General features: G+C 38.2%; 1 long non-coding RNA gene across 1 annotated transcript in view; it reads left to right on the top strand.

Moving 5' to 3' along the window:
• The window catches only part of LOC123586146, a 38,241-nt gene extending 14,436 nt beyond the window's left edge, over nucleotides 1–23,805 (top strand). The window contains exons 2-3 of the long non-coding RNA XR_006706626.1: nucleotides 471–511; nucleotides 23,068–23,805. This is a non-coding gene — a long non-coding RNA (uncharacterized LOC123586146). The remainder of the gene's footprint in view (nucleotides 1–470; nucleotides 512–23,067) is intronic.
• Nucleotides 23,806–24,095: the final 290 nt, after the last annotated feature.

Below are 24,095 nucleotides of genomic sequence, written 5' to 3'. Positions count from 1 at the left end.
TTTAACAGCATCAATTCGCATTATTGCTCAAATTTTCTGTCCTGGTGGGTAGCCGATAGGATGAGGAGGAGACTGGAAGGCATGGTGCCAATATCCCCCACCTTGTCACAGGCAGCCGATATCTTACAATAGTTGTTGGGTCTCCATGAGACTAGGATCAAACAAAGAATGAATGTTGTTGGAATCAACTGTGAGGCCACAGCTGCACAGAATAAGAACTGGAGGGTGACTTCAACAAAACCAACTGAACTGTTTTAATGATGGATACATTTTTCAATGAGATGAGCTTTTCCCAGGCCCTACTGGGCGTTCCTCTGAGCTATCATGGTGAGTAACAGGTTTGACAAAGCTTTCCTCCACAACTTTGAGGCATTAGGAGGTTGTCAGAAAACTCACACTTGTGGTGGAGATCTGTTTTTGAAGTTGTACAGAATTACCAATTAATGAGTTCTCGTATTATTCTTTTATAGCTGGGTGCATCTGGATGAGACTCAACCACAAAGGGGCCCAGGTTTGTATATCATGAATTCTAACTTCCAGAGACATATCTGGTCTCACTGTTGCCAACTCTATTTGCCTTTGTGTTCTGGAGACCTGATAACTCCAATTAATAGGATAATTAACAAAATCTTTAATTCTTTTCAAGTAGCTCTTCTTTTAATTACTGCAGATGCACCAGATCCTCTAAGCAGGGCTATAAAGCATTTGGGTTTGTCCGCCTGTGATAAGCTCCACAAGGCAAATGCCCATGTGCCAAGCCATAGGCAGACATGGAACTGTAGAATGGATTACAAATTCTAAAAAGTATTTTATTGGTAGTAAACTCACGCTCAGAAAAGAAAGACAGTTGGTCAATACATAATACTCAAAGGGTCAGCTTGGCAGCTGGCAGGTAATAGATGCTCTTAAAATACTTCTCAAATAAATAATGCTGTTAATAGGCCCTCTACCATAACATCAGCTGTAGTATTCTTCAACTTGCTTTCAAGTTCCCATCTGATATAGATTATAGAGAATAGATTTAATTTGATTCAGAATAATTTTAAAATTTGCCAAAAAATGCAAAGTATAACAAATATCCATATGCCCACCACTCATATTAATCGATGTTAATAGTGTGTCACATTTAAGACTTTTAATAAAAGAAATAACAACTAACATTTATTGGTATTTAACCATGTATTCCAAGTGCTTTACATACATCAATTTGATTAAATCTTAAAAAAAAAAAAAAACCTAGGAGATAGGTTAGTTAATATCTCAATTAAAAAAAACCTTTATTTAATGTTTATTTATTTTTGAGAGAGAGAGAGAGACAGAGATAGAGCATGAGCAGGACAGGGGCAGAAAGAGAGGGAGACAGAATCTGAAGCAGGCTCCAGGCTCCGTGCTGTCAGCACAGAGCTCAACGCAGGGCTCAAACCCACGAACCGGGAGATCATGACCTGAGGCAAAGTCAGGTGCTTCACCAACTGAGCCACCCAGGTGCTCTATCTCAATCTTACAGAGAAGAAACTAAGGTATGAATTTTAAGATTGTGCCAAGTCATACAGATTTAAGAGGCTGTATTAGTTTGCTAGGGCTGCCATAACAAAGTACCAAAGGTGGTATGCCTTAAACCACAGAAATTTATTTTCTCATAGTTCTGGAGGCTAGAAATCTGAGATCAAGGTGTCTACAGCATTTCTTCTCAGGCTTTTCTCCTTGGCCTGTAGACACCTGCCTTCTCCCTGTGTCTTCACATGGTCTTCCCTCTGTGCATATCTGCATCCTAATTTTCTCTTCTTATAGGAACACCTGTCATATTGGATTAAGACTTAACCTACTAACCTTATTTTAACTTAATTACCTTTTTTTAAGGCCCTGTCTCCAAATACAGTCACATTCTTAGTACTGAAGGTTAGGACTTCAACATATCAATTTCAGGGGGACACAATTCAGGCTATACCAGAGGCAGAGCTGGTATGCGTTCCCAGGAAGCTACGACCCAAAGCCATGTCCTTGCTGTCTACAGTAAAGCTGCTTCTGATAACAGTGAAGTCCTCATCGCACACTTTCTCAAACCCAGTCTCCCCATCCCATATCCATTTTCACAGAAGCAACATTCTCACAAAGTTTATGCTACTTTTATAAGTTAACCTACCTAACATGCATCCTTAATATTATGTGTTTCTAACAAGTATTAATTTAAAAATGCCACCCTTCTCCCAAACAAGACAAGAATCTTAAACGTGTTTTAACTTCTCTCCAAACAGCATCACATGCTCACACATCTCATGTTATTGGTGTCTAGTATCCTAACCATCATTTTAACCACCTTCCCCTACAAATTAGTTACTAGTGCCAACATGTATTTAGGCTTAACAGCAGGTTTGATTGATTTCCTTGGTCAGGATTTCTTCCTGCATTTGGGTTCATTTTCCTTGTTGCTAAAGCACTTGCGTGAGCATTTCTCTCAGTGAGGGTCTGAAGGTAGGAATGTGCTATATCTGTGTATACCTGGAAATGTCTTCATCACTCTTACTTGATATAATTCTAGGTTCAAGTTACTTTCCCTCAGTGCTTCAAGATAAGATTCCATTATTTTCTAACATCTATTGTCCCTGGTAATTAACTCCTATGATTCTAATTGTCATATGTTTCCAAGTTTGAAAGTAACCTGGTTTTTCTCTCTGATATCTTTAAGTCTTTTCCCTCTTTTTCCTTAAAGTTCTACAGTTTTATTATGATGTGTCTAGATGTGAATTTGATTCTATTTACCCTGCTTGAGACAAATATCTTTTTTCCATTCTAGAAAACTCTCAGTCATTACCACTTCAAATACTCTCTCTTCTATTCTTTTCATTTTATCCTTCTAAGTCTCTAACAGAAAAAGTTATAGCTGTTCATTGTACCTTCAATATCTTCCATGTCTCTTAACTTATCTTCATTTTCTCTAAGTCCTCAACTCAGTAGTGAGTTCCAGGTGATTAGCCCAATTCTGTTATCTACTCTACTTCACTAGTTCTGTCTATCCCTGTATCTAGACTATCGTTTAGCCTATAAAACAAACATTTCCTTCAAAGGCACAAGTTCTTTCAAAAATCCTCACTTGCCAGCATTCAGTGATAGCTAGCATTCATTTCAAAGAGCTTTGTTCATAAGGCCCATAACACTGTAGTGAAATGATTTCCCCAGATGCAACAACAGTAAAAAATCTAAAACCTATAGTTCATAGATTATCTATTGTATGCATTGCATTCACGGAGAATCTGTACTAAGAATGGCAGTACAGTCAAGCAATGCGTTTCCAGAAATGGTAATGAAGTGCAGCCAAAATAGAGATAATTATTTTAATTAATGGTAATGATTTTAACGGTTGAACATTTTAACTAATTAATTATGATTGATTGCTTGTTACTAATCAGGAATATGATTTGAAGTTGTAATTGAAAAACCAGGAGCAAGAGGTTCTGCAGAGACCATATTACAAGCCTACTGAGATCAGGGGCATAACTTTTGCCTTGAAAACTACTTCCTGGAGCATTCCAGTCCTTTTTACTTCATGTTTCTTAAATAAACTGCTGGAACATGGATTTTAATTCCATGTTTAGGATCCTTTATCAGAAATGGAAAATTGAAGAAATGCATTATGGTACTGGGGCTATAGCTTTTAATATCATATTATTCATCTAAATTTTATTCTTATTAACTTTTGAGTCTAAGTTGTCTTTCTTTAGATAAATACTTTGGATATAAGAAGCTACTCAATTAACTACTCAGATAACACGAAACTTTTTTTATTTTAATAAGCAAATTGACAGAATTAGTTTGCTATATAATTTATATGTAGTACTTTGGACACTGGATTGTTAATCTTTTTAAAATCTGACAAACTAAAAATATCACATAGAGAACAGCCAAAAACAATGAGATAAACTTCTTTTGACTCTTTCATCTATTGTTCTAATGGTTCTGTATAATTTGGCAAGTCACTATCTCCACATGACCTGGGATCTATCTTGAAGTAATTCTATGTGTTACCTTACTATGGTAAGGTGGCTATTTTCATCTAATCCTTTACCATAAGAGAAAAACCATGTTACTCCACTTCTATTTGTTAGATAAGGAGAGGTGGGAAGAGAGAAGGGAGGAATAGTAGAGCGATAATAAGGCATGGTAAGTTTGGAAAAGGGCAGAAGGTCAGTGTAGCTGTGGTACAGGGTGTGAATACAGAAAGTGGAAAGAAATAAGACTGGAGGGGTAGGTGGAAGCCAACTTGCAAAGTCTCTTGTTTGTCACATTGAAGAGTCCTGTGGGCAAGGAGGAAAGGCTGGAGATCACCAGGGAGAGGATGACATAATCAAATATATTTTAAGGAAGGCCATACTGAAGCACCTATTGGAAGACTGATGGGAATGAGGACAGAAATTAAAAAGGAGGCTGTCCCTACAGTCCAGATGACAGACAATGAAAAAGGCAATGATTTGGGGCATTCCTAGAATAGGACTGCTTGGATTTGGTTAACAATTAACTGTACGTAACTATTTAAATAATAATTAAATATATGATGACTATGGAGGAGGTTCAAGTTTGAGGGAAAAATTGAGCTCCATTTGGGACATGTTAAAATCAAGGTGCTGAGGACACTCTGGTTACTGCATGTTTAACCACTTCTTTGCACCTATCTATCCCATTCAACAACTGCACCTCAACAACCTATTGTCCACAGCCATGGTCTCCAGATCATGTATCTACTTTTCAGACTGTACTTTACTCAAAGCCAGAGCCAGGTTCTGCAGCCAGAGGAAGCAAGTCTGAGAGCAGGGCCAATGCCATTGATTGGCATGGGAGCAAATGCACAAAACATTGTCAACATTGGACTATTTTTTTTCCACATCTCATAGTCTAATCACTGACTTTTCAATCACTTAATTTGTACTGCCTCCTCTGGCATTATTTTAATCACAGTCTTTAAAAGCATTGGCTCTGAGTCACTTTCGCAGAATGTGTTCAGAAAGAGTGTCTGATCTCCCTTCTTTTCTCCTAGTAAATTTCAACACCTAATTACCTACAATTGAGTCTCTCTCCCATTAGCCAGCCCATTCTTATAAGGGTCTGATTCCAGATTACTAGACTCCTCCCCATTTTCTCTACACTTCAGTGGTCCAGTTATGATAAATACCAGAACATTGAGGCCCAGAGGACTAGACTCAAAGTCCCTGTTGTTATTGTTTGATCCATAGTCAGGATGGACTCAGGGCCTCTGTGATCATGGAATCTGCAGCTAGGCATCAAGGGACTTAAATGTGAAGAGATGAGAGCTGTGGAATGTGAAAGCCAAGCAATTCCCCAACATGTTTTGATATTAGTAGCATTTGCAAACATTTATCCTTTTCATAATCTTGTACTAAACTCTGGGGGCATAGGAAATATCTTTATTCCTCTCGGGTGTTATCAAGGTTAAAGTGCACTGTTTATATTTCAGCCAATATTTTTTTTTTCAGAATCAAACAGGAAGTGGACACAGAGTTGAAGGAATAATGATAGGTCATCAGCTTTTTTTTTTTTTTTTTTTTTTTTATCTTGCTATAGATCGTCCACTCAGTAATTTACCCTTGGACATTTTTAGTCTCAGGTCAGACTTCCTTCTGCCATTTGGCATTCTCCCAGGCACCATCCTTTTCCATCAGTCAGTGTAAACATTAGCCAAGCATAATTAGGAAGGTAAATCTGCTGTAGAAATGATCATGATTTCATTTAGATTTAACCAATGCTAAACAATGGACAGTCAGTTAATTTTCTTTTCCTGGAAATTCAAAAACAAATAACAGACTCATCATCTAGACACATCTAAACTATGTAAGTTATCCACTGCAGCTTGTTTTTCTGATGATAATACTTTCAATTATGTTCTCATTTCAGTACTAAGAAATGAGTATTTGGGTAGGAAAAAGGAAGGAGCACAGAGATTGAAGGGAAAAGTAGAAAAGGACAGCAATAGAGAGCACTGTGTATCATTAGACTATCATATAATTTAGGTATTTCAGCTGCAAACAAAACTCACTACTTACACTGGTTTGCAGAACTGACAGTCTGTTTTGCCAGAATGATCAACATTAGCAAGCAGCATCCTACTGTTCAGCTGTGGATTTAGTCTGGAGTCATAGAAGAGGATAATATGCTTACGAATAGCACCTCTCAGAGTGTGAAGTGTACCTCCTGGGCTGGCAATCTAACCCTGGTTCTGGCAGGGCCCCAAGCAAGGTGAAGGAAAGGGAGGGAGAAATGAATGAATAATATTTCCTCTTTTGCTCAAGATTTGCCAAAACTAGAACGTGGCATTGAATATTCTGAGCTGAAATACTCCACAGATAGTTCCGTTCATGTGCTGGATCAAAATTGATATGGCTTAGTAAAGTAGAAAAATGAGCACTGGGTGCTCCATCCATATGGTAAAAGTAAGAGCCTGACATCTCCCTTTTCTTCCCCATCACCAACTTTTGCACGTTCCTAATGATGTGCCTTCAGAAGAGATCTGAATCTGAGTTCCTAATCGTTGAGTTTTTAAAAGTTTTCATGGCAAGGTCTTCAGGATCATGATGTAGGCTGGATGTCTCCAGACAGAGCAAACAGTAATATTCTCTTATGTATGTATATAGCTAGCCATACCCACTAAACCACAATGAGTTAAGCATCTCAGAGTAAATAATCTGCTGAAATAAAAGCCTTAATTTTCTCAGCCCCAAATGAATTATAAAGATAATCCATTTACCAATTATAAATATGCCCAGTGGAAGCTATTATGATGCAGCAAATGTGTATCTTATATCCAAAAATGATGTTATTGTTATATTCTGTGATAGGGTTTTCTCTTTGGATCGTCTCTCCAGCAGTGGTAATGAGTTCACACACAGCTACTGACATGCTTTCTTTCCTTGTTGCTGATGACCCAAATCCCCATTTGTTAGATGGTTGGCCAGAATTGGGGCCATCAGAGCAAAACAGTTTAAAGCTTGTAGATTATTGTTACTATCAATGTTAATTTTTTTACTACCAACAAAATTTGCATAGCCTATAGAGTAAGGTTTTTCTGATGATAATACTTTCAGTTAATGTTCTCATATCAGTACTAAGAAATATATCCTACTCTATAAAGCAAGTAAAGCACATCGTATACATTATATCACATGTACATTAAATTGGTTAAGGTAAAGTATTGGTTTCAGTGAATAAATTATTATTAAAAGAAGAATGATTGTAAGGAAGAATTCTTTATACGTGAATGATGATTAAATTGAGTTTATAAAGAGAACCAATGCACTCTTTCTCAAGAGGTTTATGATATGACTCTTAATTTTATTGCTTTAGACTAAAAAAACTTGTATGAAACCTAGAAAACAAAGCATAGGTACAAAGTGATATTTAATTAAGTCACAAAAACTAAATAAAATAAAGTTAGAGGAACTACTCAGCATTCATTTTGAAAAACAATTAACTATGCAGCTATATCAACGTCTCTTTCGAACTCCAGGTTTCAAATAAATAGCTTAGGTTTTTTAAGAACTCAGTGCAAAGAGTGCCTCCAAATTTAAAATACCATGTCACTGTCAGATAGTAACTTACCATTCCTAATCAAGAGTAAACACTAATTAAAAATCTATTTGGTACATTATCCCATGGTTTTAGATAAACAGATAAATGAAAGATGACAAAGTAGGTTCCCTGTTTTGCAAGCCCCAGATACAGGGTCACCAGCTTAAGAGGTAATATTTGACTAGAACAATATAACATTATGAGGATAGAGGATGTGCATTCGGTAATCTGAGGAGGTTCCTTCCAGCTCTTGACTATATATTTGGATAATAATCATTAGAAGAAATGTATTATCTTTTCAATTTGACATTATTATTTCACTCTTCTTGGATTGACAAGACATGTGCTTTGAAGCAGCATGATGTAATAGACTAAGGCAATGAATCTGTAGTTAGAAAATACAGAGCCTTTGCTCTCCCATTTAGAAATTCAGTTTCTTTATAATTATAATGAAAATGATAATAATACTTTACCACATACCTCACAGGGTGAATTTCAAACATACAGGATTATACGAGCGGTGTGTAAAACTTAAAGTCCTATATAAAGGTTAAAGTTGTACATTTATTTAGTTTTTTTTTTAGAATTATCATAATGATAAACATTAAATCAGACCTTACAGAGATTGAGGAAATGCATTTTCTCAATAGATAGCCATGATTTAGAAATGCAATCTGACATTGAAAGAGTTTAGAATTATTTAAAACTAAGAGATGAGGGGCGCCTGGGTGGCGCAGTCGGTTAAGCGTCCGACTTCAGCCAGGTCACGATCTCACGGTCCGGAGTTCGAGCCCGGCGTCAGGCTCTGGGCTGATGGCTCAGAGCCTGGAGCCTGTTTCCGATTCTGTGTTTCCCTCTCTCTCTGCCCCTCCCCCGTTCATGCTCTGTCTCTCTCTGTCCCGAAAATAAATAAACGTTGAAAAAAAAAATTTAAAAAAAAATAAATAAAACTAAGAGATGAAAATACAATATCTGTAACTAAAAGCTCAGTAGGTAAGTTCATCATCAGACTGGACATGTCAGAAGGCAGGGTTAGTACTCAAAGACAGAAAAATATAAAATATTCCAATTGAAGTTCAGGTTAAAAAAAAGAGTAAAGGGGAAAATTATATACGAGAAGCATGCTCAAAAATTCTAACATGTATGCAGTTAGAGTCCTAAAACAATAGAAGAGAGAAAAAGGAGAAGAAATATTGCCAGAAATAATTGCTGAGAATATTCCAAGGACATCAAGAGTCTCAAGGAACCTCAAGCGGGATTAATACAAAAGAAACTACAGATAGTCATTCCTAGTCAAACTCTGGAAAACAAGATAAACAGAAACATCTTAAAAACAGAAAATTATTCAAGGAGCCTGCAAAAGAGCAGCACTATGGCTTATAACTGACTTTTTTTTCCAGAAACTATGAGATCCAAAGAATAATGGAACATCCTTAAAGTTCAGAAAGAAAAATCCATCAACTTAAAATTTTACACCAACTAAAAAAAAATCTTTCTAAAAATAAAGGTAAAATAAATATTTTGCATAAAAAATGAAAATATACAATTAACAACCAGCAGTCATGTTACCAAAAAATACACTAAAAATATAACAGAAAATAATTCCAGATAGAAATACACCAGTAAGGATTTTGTTGAATGAATATAGAACGTATAGAACTTGTTCAGCCATCCAGCAGCATGAAAGATATATTCCTGATAAAGAAGATGGTCAAGCTAAAATATAGAAGTCCTTAAGTTATTGTTGAACTACTGAACCATTCTGGAGCAGACTATTACAGACTTTTTAAGTTAGATAATAAAATTCTTGTTGTTTAATTAAAAAAATATTTTATTTAAAAACACATTTCTTGGGGCGCCTGGGTGGCTCAGTCGGTTAAGCATCTGACTTCAGCTCAGGTCACGATCTCATGGTCCGTGAGTTCGAGCCCCACGTCGGGCTCTGGGCTGACAGCTCAGAGCCTGGAGCCTGCTTCCAATTCTGTGTCTCCCTCTCTCTCTGCCCCTCCCCCGTTCATGCTCTATCTCTCTCTGTCTCAAATAAATAAACGTTAAAATAAATAAATAAATAAAAACTTTAAAAAAAATAAAATAAATAAAAACACATTTCTTTTAAAAAGCCTAAAATTTTTGCTTCTAGCATTATGGCATGTTAGATGCTCTGAGAGATACTCCTTTGGCAGAAAGAATATATTCTGGATAGGACACAATTTTTTTGCATTGCTTTTCTTGCAGGAAGTATGTGAAGACTCCAAGGAACACTTTTCTCTCCTTCCTCCCAAAATAATCACCTGTCAGCTAGTGGGTTAGGGTTTCCCCTGTGTGTACATATTAATATCACCACCGTTTTGTGGATACTAAGATGTGGTTCAATGTTAACATGGAAAAACTAAGCCTGGGATCCTGTGCTAGTGAAGACCAAGGAGAAAGGCTGAAAGAAAAAGTCTTCTGTGGAGGAGAACTATTCTAATTTAGATACATATGACTCATACAGGTTAAAATTAAGCAATGAGTGTATGAATTTTTAAAAATCACCAAGCATTTAAGAATGCACACCACTGTACGTTAAAGTCACAAGAAGTTGTAAACAACAGAATTGGCTCTCCAAGAAACTGCAGATACAGGGTATAGAATATGATAGCATATATGAAAATAATTTTTTAACTGCTTAAAGAAATAAAATGCACATGGGGCACCTGGGTGGCTTAGTCAGTTAAGCATCTGACTCTTGATTTTGGCTCAGGTCATGATCTCACAGTTCATGAGATCAACTCCATGTTGGGCTCTGTGCTGACAGCACGAAGCCAAGCCTGCTTGGTATTCTGTCTCTCCTTCTCTCTCTGCCCTCTCCTGCTCTCTCACCCTCTCTTTCTCTCAAAATAAATTAAATAAGTGTTTAAAAATATATTTAAAAAAAAATAAAATGCACATAATGAATATGAGCAAATAACAAGAAACTATCCAAATGAACAGGCAGATTTGAAAAATAATGCTATATATATGTGTATATATATATAATATAAATATATATATAACTTTTTAATTAAAAAAAGTTAATGAACAGGATAAACAGCAAATCAGGCACTGCTATACATAAAATAAGAGCAATCTGATAAAAATATCCATAAAGTAGCACAGTGAGATAATAAAATATAAAATATTAGGAGGATAAGAAATATGAAGGGTAAAATGAGGATATAACTGATCAGAGACACAAGAGGAAATAATGGGAGAATAGAAGGTAAGGCAATATTTGAAAAATAATGGCTAGAAAGTTTTCCAAAACTAGTACAAATATGGATTCATCGATCCAGGAAGTGTACAGTACCTCCAGCAAAATAAATAAAAATAAATTCATATCTATACAGTGAAACTACAGAGCACCAAAGATCTTTAAGGGAACATGAGATAAAATACACATTGTCTACAAAGAAAGGAAAATTCAAATGACAGAGATTTCTCAGCAGTAACAATAGAAGCCAGCGAAAAACAGAATATCTTAAAAGATGTTGAAAAAAGTAGCTTAGCCTGATTGAGCTGCTACAACAAAATACCATAGATTGAGCGGCTCTAATAACAGACATTTATTTCTTACAATTACAAAGGCTGGGAAATCTGAGAGTAGATAGTTGAGATATAGATTAGATAGTTGAGCCAGCATAGTTGAGTTCTGGTGAGAATCCCTTTCCTTGCTTATAGATGCTGCCTTCTTGCTGTGTCCTCACATGGCAAAGAGAAAGCTCTGGTACTTCTTCTTATAAGAGCACTAATACCATCATGTGGGCTCCATCTTTATGGCCTCATCTAAACCTAATTATCTCCCAAAGTCCCCACCTCCTAATACTATCTCATATTGGGGGCTAAGACTACAATACATGAATTTGGGGGTGGGGGGAGACACAAACATTCAGTCCAGGCTGACAACAAATATCAACCTTGAATTGTTTACCCAGTTAAATTCTTTAATTAAGATAAAATAAATACACTCAGAAGGCAAAGAAAAACTGGGAGTTTACCACCAAGAAATTTATACCACAAGAATTTAAGTATTTTGAAAGAGGCAAATGATTTCAGAAGAATATTTTAAGATTAAAGAAGAATGATAACACATAAAATTACAAACATATGAAAACCTAAACAAATATTTATGTAAAAGAATATTCCTAAGTTAGAAGACTGAAAAAGAACAAAACTAAAATTCTAGGTACCAATTACATTTAATTTGGAGAGGATGATCAAATTTAAATTGTTGTAAAGGCTTGATGTTAAAACTGTGGTCTGCTGATCACCAGCATCAGCATCACCTATAACTTAGTGTGAAATTCAGATTCTCAGGCCACTTTAACAAGAGTCCCAGGTAATTACGTGCACACTCAAGTTTAAGAACTGTCTAAAGTTCTACAATTGTTTTTAAATAGGATTAAAATATTGTGCAAATGTAAATTTAGTTTAGTTTATACGTGATAAAATGTCAAGGGTAATCACCTAAAAATAAAATAAAATAAAATAAAATAAAATAAAATAAAATAAAATAAAATAAAACAAAACAAAAAGAAATTTTAAAAGTACTGAACCCTAGGTCCCACTCCAGAGATTATGATTTAATTGTCAATGGTATGGGACTAAGATCATGATTTTCTAAAGCCTCCTGAGATACCTGTGATGTATAGCCAAAGTTGAGACCCACTGCACCAAGTAATTAAGCTAACAGAAATATTTTCTTATTATCTGAAACTTGATGGGGCTAAATATAAAATAAATACTCTTCAATATGTCCTAAAGAAAACAAAGTATACCCAACTAAATAGCAAACACATATGCTTAAGAAGGAGTAGCTTTTCTATTTTGAGTAATATCTTTTCTTTTCATAATGGAAAAAGAACTTCTGTCCCAAAGAGAAGAAAGGGAATTATGGAAGGTTAGTATCACTGCAATAAAATAGAACAGCTTTTTGGATATTTAGAGATCTGGTGTTTTGGAGCTTAACAACACCTTATAGATGAATGATATAGTTTTCTGAATCTGACTATGTCCTTACTTTTACCAGTATATTGTACATTTTCATAATTTTTATGTTAATGTCTTTCCACTTTGGCCTGAAGAGCTCCTGTCAGCATTTCATTTAAGGTAGGCTTAGTGGTCACGACTTCCTTCAGCTTTCATTTTTAGGAAAATCTTTATCTTGCCTTTATTTCTGAAGGACAGCTGTACTGAGTAAAATATTCTGGATGGCATTTTTTTTTTCTTTCAGCACTTTGACTATATCATCCACTCTCTCTTAATCTGCAAAATTTGTGCTGAGAAATCTGTTGATAGCCTTATGGAGGTTCCCTTGTATAAGAGAAATGTTTTTCTCTTGCTGCTTTTAAAATTCTCTTTGAATTTCAACAGTTTCATTATGAAGTCTCTTGAAGAACATTGAAATTACAGAATGACCTACTAGTTTCATGAACTTGGTTATTCTTTCCAGGTTTGGGGAGTTCTCAGCCTTTTTTTTTTTTTTTAATTTTTTATTTATTTTGAGAGAGAGAGCAGGGGAGGGGCAGAAAGAGAGGAGAGAATCCCAAGCAGGCTCCACTCTGGCAGTTGGATGCCCAACTGACTGAGCGCCCCCCCACCCAGGGACCCCTCAACCATTATTTGTTTAAGCAAGCTCTCTGGCCCCTTCTTCCTCTGTTCTCTTTCTGGGAGTCCAACGATGTATAGATTGTTTCTTTTAATGGTGTCTCACAACTCCCATAGGCTTTATTCATTTGTTTTTATTCTTTTTCTTTTTGCTCCTCTGACTGGATTTTATTTTATTTTTTTAATGTTTATTTGTTTTTGAGAGAGAGAGATCATGAGAAGGGAAGGGGCAGAGAGAGAGGAAGACAGAACCCGAAGCGAGCTCCAGGCTCTGCACTGTCTGCACAAAGCCCAACGCGGGGCTTTAACTCACAAACTGTGAGATCACAACCAGAGCCGAAGTCAGACACTCAACCGACTGAGCCACCCAGGCACCCCTCTGACTGGATAATTTTAAATGATCTGTTTTCAAGCTCACTGCTTCTTCTTCTGTTTGGTCTAGTCTGATGATAAAACTCTCTACTGAAATCTTTCATTCAGTCATTGTATTCTTGAGCTCCAAAATTTCAGTTTAGGCCTTTTTTTTTTTTTTAGGTCTTTTTTTTTTATGTTCTCTTTCTCTTGATTAAACTTCTCACTTTGTTCTTGTATTGTTTTCCTGATTTCATTAAATTGTTTACCTGTGCTACAAGACTATCTCTCTGAGCACCTTTAGAACAATTATTTTTAATTCTTTGTCAGACCATTCATGCCATTTCTTTGAATTAGTTACTTGAAGTTCACTATGTTCCTTTGGTAGTGTTATGTTTTCCTGATTCCTCATTATTCCTGTAGACTTGTGTAGGTGTCTACACATTTGAAGAAGCAGTCACCTCTTCGAGATTTTATGGACTAATTTTGGTAAGGAAATATGTTCACCTGTAGGGGGGGGCATGCTGGAGCATGCTGTTATCCTGGGTCTAGTGGTAGAGCACCAAATGCAGGGATTTGTGGCATCTCCAGGTGCAGAGTCATGTGATTCTTCATTGGCTCAGGACACTGGGGCCCACAACATTGACAACTATGTGGTCTTTGGCAAGTCCTACGGGAGGTGGCAGTGGCTTAAGGACTTTTGGGGTTTTCAGTGGCACCTCCAGATCCACTGGATAGCACAAGGGTAGGCAGCAGTGGTGGCCAGAGCCAGTGATGTGCACACACTTAACTACAAAGACCAGCTGCAGGTGCCTGTGTAGTGGCAGGAGCTGGATGCAGACATGCACACAGTGGTGGGAGTTAAGGTCAGCAGCAAGGGCCAGGGCCAACTTCAGGCACCCTGGCAGCTGCAGGGGCCCTGGCGGTAAGTGTGCACTCTTGTGGCTGCAAAGTCTCACCCTGGACATGTGCCCAGCACTGGAGGCCAGTGACAGGAGTTGGATCAGCAGGGTATGGGGGCATAGCTGAAGAGGCTAGCTCAGGTGAGCCCATTAATTCAGGCCAGTGACAGGACACGGAGTTGGATCTGGGCTCACAAGCAGCTATGGGACCCTGGCTGTTGACAGGCACTCCTGTGATCTCCCCACTAGCATGTACACAGCACTGAAGTCCAGTGACAGGGGTGGGCCAGGGGCATACAGGTGCACAGCTAGGAGGGCTAGCTGAAGGTGAGCCCAGTAGTACAGGCCAGTAACTGGAGATAGGGCCAAATTTTGGCCTACAAGCAACTATGGGGGCCTTGGCTGTTGCCACGAACTTCTGTAGCACGTGTCCCCAAAGGCACGTACATGGTAAGAACGGCCATGGCAAGTCAGGCTGGCAACGTGCAAGTGTACAGTCTAGCCTTAAGCATGCACATGGCAGAAGTCAGCATGTTGCACTCACATAGCCACAGAGGCCTGAGCTGGCTGCCAGTGTGCATCTCAGACTCCAGTTGGGGCAAGAGAGATGAGGCAGTGGTGAAGGAATCAGGCAGCTGGTATTGGTGAAGAATACATGTGGGGCAAAAACCCGTGAAATCTGGTGGGGGTCTGTGGTGCCTTATGAGCCACTGGTTTCTTCAGTGGTGGAACTGCTGGGATCCTCTTCAGAGCAAGTCAAGGGGAACCATGGTCACTCCCACTGCATGGCTGACTGGTAGCCCCTGATCTTCCTTGTTCCTAGCCATCTCTATATGTCTTGGGTTTGCCAGTTTCTGGGTGGGGTAAAACCAAAGCACGTCTTTTATGTGATGCCCCAAAAGGCTGGGGAAGCTGGTTGCTCGCCATACTCTCCCTTTTCTGGCAAGGGGAACGCTTTCTAGCTGGTTAAGTTCCTCTTGGTGTTAAGTTGGTCAATGGGATGATGCCAGCAAAATACACCTGTTCTTCCTTCTCTTTTTGTGCAGTTATTCTCAGGTGTTTTATTCCATTATCTTATGGAAGTTTCTCTCTTTTTTAAATAATTTTATTTATTTATTTAGAGAGAGAGAGAGCACAAGTGGGGCAGGGGCAGAAAGAGAGAATCCCAAGCAGGCCCTATGCTGTCAGAGCAGAGCTGACATGGGGCTCAAACCTATGAACCATGAGATCTGACCTGAGCCAAAATGAAGAGTTGGACACTTAACTGACTGAGCCACCCAGGTACCCCCTGCTGAAGTTTCTTATGTAGACACCCAAGCTCACCCAGAGCTGTTTTTGATTGTGGATAGCTGTCCAATTGTTGATCTCTGTGGTAGAGATGGAAGCTACTTCACCATCTTGGTAATATCACTCTAAATATTTCTAAATATAGTCACTGTTGATAAGGAGTTCTCTGGGCAAACTTTCATTATTAAATGGTTGTTCATAATATTCTCTAGAGCAGCACTGTCCAATAGAATTTTCCACAAAGGGAAATCCACTAGCCATATGTGTCTTCTGAGCACTTGAGAAGTGTTTAGTGTGGCTGAGGCACTGAGTTTTTAATTTTATTTAATTTTAATACACTTAAACTTAAATAGCCACAAGTGGCTACCATATTGTTCAGCGCACTGTGGGGAATAAGCTTAGAAATTTCCTGAGCTTACACCAATGCGTTAACAAGGCATGAAGAACTACAAAGCCATAGGATGCTCACACCCAAATTTGGGTAAACAAGATTAGGTAAATAAGTATAGAGAAGGTGGGGCAGAAGCCCCAGTATAGAGAGGGTGGGGCAAAGCCCCCAATATAGGACATAGGTATATGAAATCAACAAGATTAGGTATTCAGGGCAGAAGCGTCCCCCAATTTAGTACTGTAGCAGAAAACTGCTTTCACAGGAAGGGAGGACCAAGTTAGGTAAACAGGTAAATTGGACTGTAGACCGCTGAGCTAGCTGCAGGTGAAGCTGCTCAGAGTGGAACTGATTAACAAAAGAAAAGGTGCCTTGTTAACCCTGAGGTTACTTGCTCTATCTGTCTCAGCCCCTAGGCTAGCTAAGATAAACAAAGGTGGTGCCTCTTGTCTGATGTAAACAACTTCCACCTGGCTGCCCTGTGCCAGGATTTTGTTTTATATTAGCCCAAACCCCAACCCCAAATATCTTCAAGACCCCCTTTCCCTCACACCCATGAATTAATGTTCACAGATTTATTGTCTCTTTGTGTACGTCCACCACTATGTTTGTAAGCCTTCTGATCCTAATAAAAACAGGGCAAGGGCCCTTATTCAGGGCTCTTGTCTTTTCCCGGACATTAGCCATCTCTCACATTTGAATCCTGCATCCTGCTTTCTTGCTAGACAAGAAAGAACTTTAGGCATAGAGTCTATGACAGTACACCTTGCTACTCAAGGTGCGGTCTCAAAGCCCAGCAGTTTCTATCACCTGGGAGCTTATTAGAAGCTTGGACCCCACACCAACTGACTTTGGAAGGTACATTCTGATATGATTCCTGTGATAATTCATATATATACTGAGGTTGATAAGCCCTGTTTTGGAGATTTTGTTCCTTAAAAGAGGCTATATTAATTGGCTGGAGTTTTGGTTGTTTGTTTTGTTTTGTTTTAGTGTTTTCTCATTCTGAAAGAATAAATCAAATGACTGTCTTGGCCTGAATCCAAGGAGTATAAGACCTTAAACACACAATGTCTTTGTGTCCCAGTTTCCATACATCTCATATACAAATCTCAGTTCCATAGCAACCTATGTCACAAGATTGTGCATGGGATTTTTTTTAGCACCATGCAATTATAAAGTATAATTTGCAATAGGAAATAAGCAACAATTGAACTAGATAATGTTACCTCTGGAAGGGCCCATGCTAATAACATTTAATAATAAGAAAAGTCAGGCCTTCAAAATTCATTTTACTTGATTTCATCCTTCCTGGCATCTCATCTTGTCTCATGCCCCCAACCCCACCTCTGCTCCTTCAAATGCCCCTTTACATTTAGACCAACACATGGACAACATACAGACAGCCACAGATCAATAACTTGGTTGTAATTGGCTGTTCGGGGCCAGTGTCTGTGACATTGCATGTGTTCTCCTTGACCAGAGTTCTCTTTCCTGCCCCCAACTGGCAAAATTCAACTCATCTTTCATGATGCTGGTCATGTTTTTTCTCTGCCCCTGAGCAAAGTGAATGAATCACTGCCTCCTCTACACCTTCATGGTAACCTGTATCTGCTGCCATATGGCACATATCACACAATGTCACAAGGGTTTATCTATCTGTCTCTCCCCCTCACTATGCTATTAGCTCCTTGAAGAAAGAGAAACTACATCTAATTCATCTTTATAACCCTTGTGACCAGCACAATATTGGCGCATAGCTGGAGTTCAATGAATATACAATAAAATAAAAAGAATGGATGTTTCTCCAAGGTCACATGGCTTTGGTCAGAACTGGAACTAGAACCTAGATTTTCCCAATTCCCATCTAGGCCAATGCTATTTCTACTACAGCCTGTTTTAGCACAAATAGCAATCTTGGAACATTTGGGGAAACAACTGTGAGAAAGAGAATGCCATCTTCCAAAGTGACACAGGTCAAAAGGGAAACAAAGCAATGCCACTTTAAAATTCATCCAATTTATCAGAGGCTTCCTGAGAGATTGTGCGTCACTTACATACTTGGTGAAATTAAGTAATGAAAATCCAAAAACGGGATCAGGAAAACAACAAAACCAGAAAATTTGTATTTAGAAATACCAATTTATGCCCATTGGGCTTTGTGAAAAGATGACAGGCAGTTCTAGGTAGTGAGGAAAGTACAAGTTTCATCTGCTGTTTTTTTTTTCTTAATGTTTTTATTTATTTTTGAGAGAGAGAGAGAGAGAGAGAGAGAAAGAGAGTGAGAGAGAATGCCAGCAGGGGAGGGGCAGGGAGAAAGGGAGACACAGAATCCAAAGCAGGCTCCAGGCTCTGAGCTGTCAACACAGAGCCTGATGTGGGGCTCGAACTCATGAACCATGAGATCATGACCTGAGCCGAAGTTAGATGCTTAACCAAGTGAGCCACCCAGGGGTCCCTTTCATCTGCTGTTCTGACTGTTAGTGTGTTAACTGGTTACACTTAAAGTTTATCTGGGTAAATGGCCCAATAGTAATGAAAAATGAGCATGTAAGACTGGACGAGGGAGAAGAGGAAACACGCAAAGATGGAGGGAGGGAATGTATGCAAGTGGTAAGAAAAGGCAGAGGGACAGAAGGAAGGAGTTTGGATGAATAGCTAAAGATTTTAAAACTAAATTAATGGCAAAACTGATTTCATACACACATATTAAGTGGGGAATATTAACAAATTATTAACACATATTAACACATATTAACAAAGGGAAGCTATCCCCCCCACCTTTCTTTCATCAACTATGAAGGGTTCTCTTCCTTCTATTCTTATTTCCTTTTACTTAAGAGTAGGTGAAGAGGCACCTGAGGTGGCTCAGTCAGTTAAGTGTCCGACTTCAGCTCAGGTCATCATCTCACAGTTTGTGAGTTCAAACCCCGCAGCAAGCTCTGCTGTCAGCACAGAGCCCGCTTAGATCCTCTGTCTCCCTCTCTCTGCCCTTCCCTCACTTGCACGCTCTCTCTCTCTCTCTCTCAAAAATAAACATTTTAAAAAATAAAAAGAATAAGTGAAGAAATGAGGTAATCACACATTCTAAAATATTTCTAAACTCTATTCCAGTTTTCAATTGCTACTGTATCAAATTACTACAAACCTAATCGCTTAGAACACAGTTATTATCTTATAGTTCTGTAAGTCAGAATTCCAACACAGATCTCACCTGGATAAAATCAAGGTGTCAACAGCACTATGCCCCTTTCTGGAGGCTCTACCTGAAAGAATCCATTTCCTACTCATTTGGGTTGTTGGCAGAATCCAGTTCCTTGCATTTGCAGGTCTGAGGTCCCCATTTTCTTTCTGGCTGTCAGCTGAGGTCTGTTCCCAGGTTCTAGAAGCTGCCTATATTCCTTGGATCATAGTTCAATTCCCCTATCTCCAATGCCAGCAAGACTGGGTCAACCCATCTCCCACTTAAATCTCTCCTGCCTGTTTTTCCCATTGCATCTGTCTCCCTTCTGCCTCCCACATCCTTTAGTAAGGATACTTGTGCTTACACTAGATACACCCAGATCCAGATACTCTAGAATTATCTCTTTGTTTTAAGGTTCATAACCTTAATTCCATCTCAAAGATCCTTCTGACATGTGAGACAACAAGTATTCAAAGGTTCTAGAAATCGGGGCATGCAAATTCTCCCAACCACACCTTCCTTCACTAGACAAATGTGCATCCGAGAGGGCACTTGGCTCTGTCTGCTGCAAAGACATCAGCTAGGAAACAACTTCAGGCAAGATTAGGGGTGGATTCAACAGTAACTGAATGTACATGCCATCAAAACGTCTCAGGCATTCACTCACATGGTTATTTAACAAAAATTTATTTAACAACCACTGTGGCCAAAAATCCTATGGTAAATATAAATAAAAGACAGTCAAGTACTAATCCCTGCCCTGCAGGAGTTGACAGTGAGGTGACAGGCAAGAAAGTCAAGCAACTGCAATGCCATGTGGTAAGCTGTGTGGTGAAGATATGTATGACGGCAGGGATGAGGAAGAAGCCACATGGAGAAGGGGATTCAGAGGAGGTTTCTAGAAGGAAGTTCATCCTGAATAATAGGGGTGGTACATATAAAAGCTGTGAGCTGTCTGGTGTGATAAAGCGTGGCACATATTTGGGGAAGTGATGGGCGATGGGCATGGGAGGAAGGCAGGAGACAGTTCTCCAACATCATGTATGTGCATCATAGAAAGGAGTCTGGATGAGGCAGATGAGGCAATAAGAATCCATTAAAGGAGTTAAGTAGACATGTAATCAGATTTTCTTTTTTAAAAGATCATTCATGAAGCAGATAGGGATAGTAAATTTGAAAATAATTTCCAACACGTTCGCTCAGGGAGAAAGGTATTTATATAGCCATGTAGAACATACATAGGAGCAGGTATGAAAAGCTGTTAAATGCTACTTCCTCTGTCAGTCTCCATTTGTGAATTCTTTGTGGTAATCATACAGGAACACTGTGAAGGCACATTTTTTTCTCAGGTAAGCTGCTGTGGCCATGTTCCAGGGAGATCTGGAAACTGGCACAGCAGATCTCAAACTACTTCACTACCCACAAACAGAGGATTTCCTTCCCCACACACTCATCTCTGCTACCTCCAAAGCACTATCTGCCATAGGGCACCTGAGTGGCTCAGTCGGTTAGGTGTCCAACTTTGACTCGGGTCATGATCTTGTGGTTCGTGACTTTAAGCCCCGCATCAGGCTCTGTGATGACAGCTCGGATTCTGCTTTGGATTCTGTGTTTCCCTCTCTCTCTGCACTTCCCCCACTCACACTCTGTCTCTCTCTCAAAAATAAACACTAAAAAATAAAAAAAAAAATTAAAAAAAAAAAAAGCACTACTTTCCCTTCCCATAGACCTACTCAATTTCCTGAGAAATGACATCACATTTTAAATCCAGCAAAAGATATTTCTATTCAAAGAAATCCTATACTTCTATAACATATTTTCTGAATATAAAAGTAATATGTTTCATAGTCTAAAATTTGGAAAACTATAAAGAAGTTTGATGTAAATCCTTTCATCTTTTTTCTATAAGAAGGAATACTTCTAAAAATGTGATTAGGCTCTAATGCTTTTTTACCTCCTTTTTTTCTTAACATATTAGAATTATTTTATCCTTATATTTCACTCTACAACATTGTTTTAATGTCTGAATAGAAGTTTTCTGTATGAAATCACCATAATTTACCTAACTGCAATTTATTATCTCCTAGAATTTTCTTTCTTCTTTTCTTTTTTTTGATACTATAGTTAATACTATAATAAAACTATTCTAAGCACCTGTGATTTTCTGAACACAAATAGACTCCTTTTGAATTCTTTCTTCTTTCATGTGCATCCAGAATTTAATTTTTTAAAAAACTCATTAAGGTATATCTGGAGACAACTGTTTGATACTCCCCTCTTAAGAAAAACAAAGGAAAAATGACATGTAAATACTGCCACAATTCTTTTTGGCGAAAGGATAGCCAGGACACAGGCAATGACTGAAATCTGCAGGGAGAGAACATTTTAGAACAAGGGATTAGCAATACAGAGAGGGATACAAATGTTTATTAAGCACCTAGCATAGAACGAACAGCCTCTGTTCTAAGCACTGGGGATATAGACATAGTAAGACAGACACAACCTCACCCTGGCAGAGTTCAGTCTAACCAGGTAGAAACACTTAGGGAAATGACACTAGAGAATGATGTTAAAACCAATGCAAAAATTGCACCTATAAATAATTTTTTCAGGGCTACTGATTTTTAAGCCTCATTGTCTACTATTAATCCTCATCCTTCACAAATATTAATCAAAGTTACCTGCACATCTATACTAGTTTCTTTCATTAGGTCTTAGACCCTTATGCATCAGAGAACATTTTGCCTTCGTTAGGACTGTAATATCTTGTCTTGAATTTTGAAAAATGGCTCCTTTCTCTGATAGAAGGTCATTCAGCATCTATTAGCCATACCCTAGTGGTATTTTTAGATCCCGATTTGCAGGATGGGTGTTTGAGGAACACAGAACTCTTAGCCCCCTGTTGGCATCCTTCAGGCAACCACAATCTTCTATTTGTCTTTTGAAAGATTCCCAAATTCACGTTTCTTAGTGTAAAACATACTGCAAATGAACTAGATGATCTGGTTATCTTTTAAGAGTTAAATGCAATCATCTCTCTCCCTCTTTGCACCACCCTAGGCACTTTTGAACTCAAAAGGCTCCATCTGCAAGGAATATTTGCAAAACAAAGAAGGACAAATGGTGGGGTGGGGGGTGTAAACTTTTTCTGAAGAATGTGCTAAACTCTTTCACTATTTAATAGATAAGAATGAATACTGCTGTTTAACTAGATCCAGCCTCTGAAATATCTAATTAAAACTGATGTGCTTATTTAGTTTCCAATTCATCACAGGTGGGCCCACATTAATGTGAAAATGAGAGTAAATTACCAGCATTTGGCAATCTCACTGAATGTCATTCACATTATTAGCTCAAACCTCAAAATGCATTTTAAAATGTGGTTCACAGGTAGGGCACTGTCTCTCCACACAAACAAAATTCTTCACTGGAGAGTTGATAGAATTTCACTTTAGTGTAAGGAGTTCCCAACGGCAAAAATCCACCTACTCAAAACACTTACCTCTGACCCATAGAAGGTGCACCTCAGAGAAGGTGGTAGCTATGAAGCAAAGCTCCCTCTCTTCCCAGTCACAAATAATCTAGCAAATTTTATGTTATGTGTATTTTATCACAATTTTTAAATGTAATAATATAATAATGGGAACGACTGGGTAGTTTGGCCCAGCTCTGTTCTAGCTTGTCAACCAGAACTTCATATAAAATTCAGTTCATTTAACTTACAGAGGACTTCTTTCCTTGTCGTCCTCACGCAGGATGAGAAAAGGATCACAGCTTCCATACCATCCCAGCAGACGGCCACCTCCCTCCTGCAAGGAGGCCCTGAGACCATCATCCTTTCTCTTTTCACATCTACAAAACGTAAAGTCATCTTCCATTGAATTGATTTTTGAAAGGCTCTTTACAACAGTATGCTGAAATGCGTTCTGGAAATGCACAGATTAGAATCTTACTTGACAAAAGGACAACACTCAATGGCACACACAGTGATTCATTTGTATCTCAAAATCGCTTTTATTTCCCACTTTTTCGACAGCTTCTAAATCCACATAGAAGATAATTTATTTCATCATTAAAGCACCCCACTGTTAGAGGCTAATTTATAAGCAGAATAAATTATTTCAGGGGCATAGAACAGAGGCCAAGGAAGCTCCCACTTTAAACATATACACACACATCCATATCCCCTTGGGGGGAAAGCCCTAAATGGAAATTTGTTTTTTTTTTATCTCAAAGTTCTGAGCCCTTTGACTGAAAATTCATATTTCTTGGCAAAGAACAAATACATGATATGGTGCTCAATCTCACGAGAAGTCTGGGAAATACAAATTAAAGCAACAATGAAGTATCCATATTCAACTACCAGCTTGATCAAAGTTTACAGACCAGGAACATGCTGTGCTAGTGCAGAAGTGGAAAACCCCTTCTCATTCATTGGTGATGGGAGTTTGAACTGCTACAAACTTTTCGTAAAAATGATCTAGAAAATTTTATGTTAAGTGTATTTTATCGCAATTCTTAAATGTGACAATAATAACAACAAAATAATTTAGCAGTAGTTATTATAATTAAATATATCCAAACACATTGGCTCATCTCCACCTCTTCATCTTTGGGGATCTAAAAAATATAGAAATCAATACACTAGTACATAACAACACATGTTTTTAAAAAACCTTAAATGCAGCATTGTATGTGACAGGGTGGTAGGAGACTAGCCAAATACACTGAGGTATATCTATACTATGGAAAAGTTATGTTGCTCATTAACCTGGAAAAATAT

The sequence above is a fragment of the Leopardus geoffroyi genome, chromosome C3, assembly GCF_018350155.1.
Source record: "Leopardus geoffroyi isolate Oge1 chromosome C3, O.geoffroyi_Oge1_pat1.0, whole genome shotgun sequence".
Taxonomy (NCBI): domain Eukaryota; kingdom Metazoa; phylum Chordata; class Mammalia; order Carnivora; family Felidae; genus Leopardus; species Leopardus geoffroyi.
The sequence above is the reverse complement of the archived record's forward strand: the minus strand, read 5'-3'. Positions and strand labels throughout refer to the sequence as shown.